The following is a 9,208-nucleotide window of genomic DNA, read 5'->3' as shown; positions in this document are numbered from 1 at the left end:
CCACTCAGTCTCAAACTTTTCACTTGGACCTTCATGACACAAGCACATGGTTAGGGACAGCTTGATTTAGCCGCTTATGCCAGGATTTTATTCCTTTGGGCCCTCCTATCCATTAATGCTCAAAGACTTGGATCCATTTTACCCTTGCCTTTGGTTTAAAGGGCTATTGGCTTTTTCTACTAGCTTTTTCTTTTTCTTTCTTTCTTTTTTTTGCAAGCTTTGTTATTCACTGCTTTTTCTTGCTTCAAGAATCAATTTTATGATTTTTCAGATTATCAATAACGTTTTTCTTTTTTCATCATTCTTTCAACAGCCAACAATTTTAATATTCATAAACTTCACTATCAAAATTATGCACTGTTCAAGCATTCATTCAGAAAACAAAAAGTATTGCCACCACATCAAAATAATCAAACTAATTTCAAGATAAAGTTTGAAATTTGAGTACTTCTTGTTCTTTTGTAATTAGGCACATTTTTCATTTAAGAAAGGTGAGGGTTCATAGGACATTCATAGCCTTAAGACATAGATACTAGACACTAATGATCAGGTAATAAAGACACAAACATAGATAACACATAAAGCATAAAAATCGAAAAATAGAAAGATAAGAACAAAGAAATCAAAGAATGGGTCCACCTTAGTGATGGCGGCTAGTTCTTCCTCTTGAAGATCTAATGGAACGCTTGAGCTCCTCTATGTCTCTTCCTTGCCTTTGTTGCTCTTCCCTCATATGGATATTTAATCCTCTCTAATTTCATGGAGAATAATGGAGTGTTCTTGGTGCTCCATCCTTAGTTGCTCCATATTGGAACTCAAATCTCCCAAAGAGGTGTTGAGTTGCTCCCAATAGTTGTGTGGAGGAAAATACATCCATTAAGGCATCTCAGGGATTTCTTGATGAGGGACTTCCTCATGCTCTTGTTGAGGTCCATGAGTGGGCTCTCTTATTTGCTCCATCCTCTTTTTAGTGATGGGCTTGTCCTCTTCAATGAGGATATCTTCTGCTATGACAACTCCAGCTAAATTGCATAGGTGACAGATAAGATGAGGAAAGGCTAACCTTGCCAAGGTGGAGGTTTTGTCAGCCACTTTGTAGAGTTCTAGAGACATGACCTCATGAACTTCTACTTCCTCTCCAATCATGATGCTATGGATCATGCTAGCCCGATCTACAGTCAGTTCGGATCGGTTGCTAGTAGGAATGATGGAGCGCTGGATGAATTCCAACCATCCTCTAGCTACACGTTTAAGGTCATGCCTTCTCAATTGAACCGGCTTGCCTTTGGAGTCTCTTTTCCACTGAGCTCCTTCCACACATATGTCCATGAGGACTTGGTCCAACCTTTGATCAAAGTTGACCCTTCTAGTGTAGGGGCGTGCATCTCCTTGCATCATTGGCAAGTTGAATGCCAACTTTACATTTTTCAGACTGAAATCTAAGTATTTCCTCCAAACCATTGTAAGCTAATTCTTTGGGTTTGGGTTCACACTTTGATCATGGTTTTTGGTGATCCATGCATTGGCATAGAACTCTTGAACCATTAAGATTCCAAATTGTTGAATGGGGTTAGTGAGAACTTCCCAACCTCTTTTTCGAATCTCATGTCGGATCTCCGGATACTCATTCCTTTTGAGCATGAAAGGGACCTCAGGGATCACCTTCTTCTTGGCCACAACTTCATAGAAGTGGTCTAGATGGACCTTTGAGATGAATCTCTCCATCTCCCATGACTCAGAGGTGGAAGCTTTTGCCTTCCCTTTCCTCTTTCTAGAGATTTCTTCGGCTTTAAGTGCCATAAATGGTTTTGGAAACACAAAAAGCAATGCTTTTTCCACACCAAACTTAAAAGGTTTGCTCGTCCTCGAGCAAAAGAAGAAAGAAGGACGAAGAAGAAGAAAAAATGGAGGAGATGGAGAGTTGTGAGTGGTTCGGCCAAGGGGGAGAAAAAGTGTTTGTGATGTGTGAATTTGAAGGATGGATGAGGGGTTTATATAGGAGTAGAATGAGAGGGTAGGGTTCGTGTATTAGGGTTTGGATTTGGGAGGGAAAGGATTTGAATTTGAATGGTGAGGTGGGTGGGGTTGTTGGGGAAAAGTGGGTGGAGGTGATTGGTAAAGAGGTGATGGGGAAGAGAAATGGAGGTGATTGGTGAGGGGTATTTGGGGAAGGGTGTTATAGGAAGGTGTGAAGAAGAGAGAGAGTGAGTTAAGGTAGGTGGGGATCCTGTGAGGTCCACAGATCCTGAGGTCTCAAGAATTTCTCATCCCTGCACCGTTTTGGCATGTAAACGCCCCTTTGAGTGCTAATCCTGGCGTTAAACGCTAGGTTGCTGCCCATTTCTGGCGTTTAACGCCAGCTTGGTGCCCTTTTTGGCGTTAAAGGCCAATCTGGTGCCCTTTTCTGGCGTTAAACGCCCAGAATGGTGCCAGACTGGGCATTTATCGCCCATTCTGTTACCCTTACTGGCGTTTAAACGCCAGTAACTCATCCTCCAGGGTGTGCTATTTTCAATGTTGTTTTTAATTTTTGCTTTTGTTTTTATGACTCCACATGATCATCAACCTAAAGAAAACATAAAATAACAATGGTAAATAGAAATTCAACATAGATAAGTAAAAATTAGGTTGCCTCCTGATAAACCCCGTTTTGACGGTTTATCTTATATTGATTTTAAGATATTTTATCACCTTTTACCCACATTTATTCAATGAAATAGCATGGTTTTGTGATTGTCTCCTTATTTGTGCTTAGATGTGAAAACATGCTTTTAGACCCTTAATTTGATGATTTTTATTCACCTTTGATTCCACTAGATGCCTTGATGTGTTTGTTAGTGATTTCAGATTGAAAAGGCTAGGAATGGATCAAAGGAGTGAAGGGAAAAGCATGCAAAGTGGAGAAATCATGAAAATTCAAAGAAGTTGAACTCGCCCATGGACGCGCACGCGCACCTGGCGCTTGCGCGCACTGCGAATCACCCCATGGACGCGTATGCGTGCTGTGCGCGTACGCGTCGGTGCTGGTTTATGATTTTTTAATGAAAACATGGCCAACAAATTCTGAAGGGTTGTGGGGCCCAATCTCAACCAACTTTGGTGCCTAAACTGCTATTTAAGGCCAAGGATTGAAGAGCAAGGGGGATTCCAATCATTCACACTCACTAGGATTAGTATAGAGGTAGTTTCTAGAGAGAGAAGCTCTCTCTTCTCTCTAGAATTAGGATTAGGATTAGGTTTAGTTGTTAGATCTAGGTTTTAATCTTTGCCTTCTTCTACTTCTATCTCTCAATTCCTTGTTGCTACATTCATCTTCTTCTATTCTTTTGTTGTAATTTTCTTTATGTTGTTCTTATATTTTGTTGTAGATCTAGTATTGTTCCTTCTACATTCTTCCAATTCAATAAGAGGTAATTCATAATAAATGTGTCTTCTTTGCTTTTCTATTGTTGATCTCTTATTTTTGTAGTTGTAGATTCTTTTAATTCTTGCATTTAATAATGTTTACTTCTATTGCACTTTATGTGTTTGATGAAATGTCTCTTATAGCTATTAGTTAGATTTTGTTCCTCTTGGCCTAGGTAGAGTAATTAGTGACACTTGAGTTATCTAATTCCTTTGTTGATTGGTAATTGGAGAGATTGCTAATTGGTTTGGAGTGCACTAAAGCTAGTCTTTCCTTGGGAGTTGGCTAGGACTTGTGGCTCAAGTCAATTCATCCACTTGACTTTCCTTTATTTAGTAAGGGTTAACTAAGTGGTAGCAATGAACAATTCTCATCACAATTGAGAAGGATAACTAGGATAGGAGTTCTAATTTTCATACCTTGCCAAGAGCCTTTTTATAGTTGTTAGTTTATTTTCATTGCCATTTACTTTTCATGCTTCTTATCTAAAACCCCAAAACACATTTCTAACCAATAACAAGACACTTTATTGTAATTCCTAGGGAGAACTACTCGAGGTTTGAATACTTCGGTTTATAATTTTAGGGGTTTGTTTTAGTGACAAACAACTTTTTGTATGAAAGGATTAGTGATTGGTTTAGAAACTATACTTACAACGAGAATTCATTTGTGAAATTCTAAACCATCAAAAATCCAATCATCAAAATGGCGCCGTTGCCGGGGAGTTACAATAGTGTGCTAATTTATTGATTGGCTTTTATTTAATTGCAATTTTTCTTTTTATTTTGTTACCATGAGCTGTATGCTTCTTTCGTTAAATGACGCGTTCACTTCCTGTCCAAGCTTGCCAGCATTTCACCCTGAGATTGAAAGAACTATTTTACGTATAAAGCAAGCTCGGTGTCGGTGAGTCCTCTCTGAGGACGAACCTGAAACGTCATCTAAGGAAGAAACAAGCTCCCTCTCTACTGATCCAGTTGATTTACGTGCAGGTGACATGGCAGCACCCAGGAGAGTCACTATCCAGGAAGAAGGAGCTCCTAGTTTTACACGCCCACCAATGCACTATGAAGAAGAGCCATTTTTTGATGCATATCAATCCAATGGCTATGGTGAATCTCCTTGTGATTTTCAAGAACCACCACCATATGCCTATGAGTCATATCCTCAACATGAACCTCAACCATACTCACAAGCCCCTTCTTACCAACCATCTTTATATGACCCTAATCCATATCCATCACACCAACCAACTTTTGAGCCATATGAGCCATATATGGAACCACCACAATATCAACCCTTTTAAGAGCCAACTCCATACCATGACCAAGATGAACCACCTCCGTTATATGAAAATTTCCAACCACAAGATGAATACTACTTTCCACTACAACCTCCCATGGAAGAATATTCATGTCCATTGATCCAAGAGCAATATGATCCTAATCATGATATCCAAGCGGAACAAGAGTCAAGGGATCGTCTCAAGGAAGTATTTGATCAATTTCAAGCAACCATGGAGCATGTTGTGCAACAAGTGGAAAAAGTGGAGAATGTTGAACCACCACACCCTAATCATGATGAACCACCTTCCTATTATAAACCCTTTCCCCAAAATGATGAACCTTTCCATCCACCCCAACCTATAATGGATGAAACCCTTGGTGTTCTTCTTCAAGGACAAGAAGAGATGACAAGGGATATGCAACAATTCATGACCGCCTTGGATGAGGTGGTAAACCGGCTAGCATCCCATCTTTTGGACATTCAAGGAACTCCCATGGATACATGTGGAGAATCTAAGGAAGAGCATAGCATGAAGGAGAGATTGAAAACTCCGGTGGAAAAGGAGGAAGGCTACTTTGTGTTAGAACAATATGGGTGAACCTATGACCATTGAAGAAGAGGAAGAAGTGGTCGAAGACTTAGGAGATGCGGAACCCTCTTGGGAACCTAGAGTTGAAGAAAACCCCTCCAAGAAGATTGAAGTTAATGTTGAGGAGGAATGTGCACAACCTCCAAGGCATATCCCGTATGAAGACTTGGAAGGAGTGGCGCAAGAATTGAGTTCCCTTGGTGATGAAGATCAAGCATTAAATCCTAGTGGTGGTGAATCCTTTGAAATTGAAGAACCTTCTCTTGATGAGATAGAAAGCGATGTGGAAGTAGATTTCTCTCAACCTCCCGTCTATGACTTGAGTGATGGAGAAGAGTTAGATGAAGTTGATGAACAAAGGATAAAGAATGAAGAAGTTTATGAAGAGGTGGAGATTGACAAGGAAGCAAACAAGGGAGTAGAGCTTGCAAGCACATTGGAGATACCTCTCCCCAAGCCACCACCATCCACTCTCTCATTCAAGTGGGTAAATTCCTTATACTTAAGCTTTGTTATTCCCCTTGAATATAGTTTGCTAGAGACGGATGGTCAACTTAGAAAAATTAGTGGCTTTAAGAGTAAAAAGGAGATGGTTAGTGGTTGGAAGCATCATCCTAGGTTCATTATGGTCACATGTCCAAAGCTTGATAGCAAAGGTTGGTGTATAACTAGAATACATGGGTCTAGAAGGATGTTTGGTCACTTTGTCAAGATCTTTGGAAGCATCTTTGCCTAGGTTGCCATCTACACCTTCATTTGAGTGGGTGAAATTCATTTCTATTAGCTTCATTATCCCACTTGAATATGGTTTGCTTGAAACGGATGGCCAACTTAGGGAAGTTTGTGGGATGAAGCGTAAGCGGAAAAAGTTTTGTGGTTGGCGTTGCAAATCAAGGCTCATTATGGTTGATGCATCAAACATGAGATATAAAGGTTGGAGTAGTGCTCAAATAAATGGGTCTAGGAGGATTGTTGGCCGCTATATAGAGAATTCACCTTACTTACCACCCACATGGATTAATGATAATCAACTTGGAGATGGATGTGAAGACAAAATATGGGATCTGGGAACACATGAGGATCAACATTGGGAGCCCATGGTTTGTGAAGAACTCCATCAAAGCTTGGAGATATTAATCTTGAATGATGGAGCTTATTGGAAGTCCAAGAATTGGTGGAAGTTCCAAGATGAGTACAAGCACAAGCCACCTTGAGAGAAGCTTCCCATAAGTCCAACTTAAGGACAATAAACAAAAGTGCTAGGTGGGAGACAACCCACCATGGTAACTTCTTTTCATTTTCTCTTTTTGTAAATATTGGTAAATTAGTTTAATTTCGTGTTTTGTTTAGTTAGTTGAGTATATTTGGTAGTTTAGTATGTTAAATAAGGTTTTATGTTGTTTTGGTAGCTGTTTGGAGGTTTGGAATGCTTGGATTGGTGCAAAAACATAGCAAAAAAAATTTTTTGAAAAACAAAGCACTATCCACGCGTATGCGCACCGCGCGCGTACGCGTGCATCAAGCATTTTCGACCATCCACGCGCATGCGTACATGGCGCGTACGTGTGGATTGAGAAGTTCCACATTCCATACATTTTCCAAAGAGTTGTGCTTACGCCACGCCAACGTTGTGCCTCTGGCACAAACACCACTTGCGCGCACGCGCACTTGACGCATCCGCGCTTCCCTCTCTGTTGCACCACCCCCGCGCGCGCGCCATGCGTGCGTACGCGTGTATGTTTTTTCTTCCATCCATTTCTCTTCTTCTCCTCTTTCCATTTCTTTCCTTTTCCTTTCTTCTTCCCTTCTTCTAACCCTCATCCAAAACTTCCAAACACCATTGATAACCATGTATTTTAGTTAGTTAATTAGTTAGTTAGTTAGTTGATTAGTTAGTTTTCATTTCATTGTCTCTTTTTCATTGTAAGTGTTGGATTGTTATTCTTGTTTACCACTAATTGCTGTTGAGTATTGAAAAGGGATGTTTTCTTAACATCATTATGTTTGTATCCTTTGTTGGATTCTATTGTTGAGGTTATATTTTGCTACTTGGTTTTGAGTTCTTCATGCTTACCTTTTGAACCAAGTGATGAAAATTGCCTTCGAGCTTGTAACTCTTCTTGAATTACATGATTCGGCCACCATGTAATTTGAATCCTTTTCCTCGATTAGGCAACCTCTTGATGGATGATGTTATGCATTTACCTTAATGCATTGTATTTCATGATCATATGCATCCATATGTTTTAGCTTGAATGCTTCCATGCTTCTTTAATGCTTGTTTTACCTTACAAGTTTACTTAAAGCATCTCAAGCACACTAGGATAAGTGAAGTGCATGCTTCTTTTGTGACATAACTTTTATGCTAATGTGTGTTCTAAACCGCACAATTTAGAATTCACACACCTAATATTTCTTAATGTCACACTAATTCACTCACTCAATTCTAGTGATTTACCTCATTCCAACAATTATGCTTCCTTGCTTTTGTTTTTCCATCTTATGGTGTTATATTTTTGTTTTTCATGAACAATGCACCACAAGCAAACATGGAAGCAAGACTAAGAACACACAGCAACTTGGAGAGTCGCCGTACCCCTTTACTCATCTTTGAGTGCACCGAGGACGGTGCAAACTTTTAAGTGTAGGGAGGTCGTCTGACCGATCGACGATTTTGGGTGACAAATTTCTAATCCCAACACTTTTGCATTTCATTCTAGGATTTTATGGTTTTTACTTGCATTTTCTTAGTTTTGCATATATATACAAAATAAGCTTAGTCAAAATAATGAAATTTTTCAAGGATTTCTATCTATAGGGCACCAATTGATTTGAGTGAAAACTTTTCATAAAACTTGCTTGAATTATATATCTTGTGGATCATGTTTTTGAGCTAAGAACACAAACAAGTGAGTTTTGAGCCTAATGGTGTGGTTACATCTTATAACCACTTATTTTCCTTCTTGTGTGCATTATTCTCTTTCTATGAATGTAATCTTTGATTTGTTTGATCCTTTATATCCATTATTTTGTGTATTTATGCATTTATATGATTGAGGCCATCATTTCATTTAGCTCACTTACCCAAAAAGCCTTACCTTTTATATTTCTTTGTTAGCCAATTTGAGCCTACGATTAACCCACTTCGTTCTTATTTTAGCACATTACAAGCCCTAAAGCGGAAAACAATAAATGTCCTTATTTGGATCTTTGATTAGCTTAGGCTAGTGTATGTGAGTATCATTCAAGTGTGGGAACCTTGGGACATTGGGTGAATAAAAGGGTAGTTTTGTATTTTTATTGAAAATAATTGGAATTGGGTACATGCTCATCTATTGATCAAATGTATAGACCTTATGCATTGAGGTTCTTGTATATAGAAAGAAAAAAATGAGAAAAACAAAAGAAAAAGAAAAGAAAAATAATATGGAAAAGGAAAAGAAAAAAAAATAGAAAAGGAAAGAAAAAGAAGAAAAAGAAAGAAATAAAAAGGGGACAAAATGCCCCAAAGCAAAGTGTAGCTCAATAAAATCAATGCATGAGTGTTGTGAAATAAAAAGAGATACATGAGTATGTGAAAAAGTGAAAAATGGGTAGTTAGGTTAGAACTTAATTGTATAGGATGTCATAGGTTAGGTGGGATGTTTAAGCTTATCAAAGATTCAAAATTCAAGCTCACTTAACCATATATGCATCCTACCTTGACCCTAGCCCCATTACAACCAAAGAAAAGACCTCATGATACTTGTATGCATGCATGAAATATATGTTGATTGTTAGAAGAAGAACAAATCTTGGAAAACATGATTAGGGGAGAATTGAGAGAATCAAGCCTAAACACTTGAGCGAATAGAGTGCAAAGACATCCGGTGAGGGTTTGATGCTCAATTACATGTTTCCACCTATGATCATCTCTTCTCATGCAA

The sequence above is a fragment of the Arachis duranensis genome, chromosome 3, assembly GCF_000817695.3.
Source record: "Arachis duranensis cultivar V14167 chromosome 3, aradu.V14167.gnm2.J7QH, whole genome shotgun sequence".
In the NCBI taxonomy this organism is placed as follows: domain Eukaryota; kingdom Viridiplantae; phylum Streptophyta; class Magnoliopsida; order Fabales; family Fabaceae; genus Arachis; species Arachis duranensis.
Note: the sequence above shows the minus strand (reverse complement) of the source record.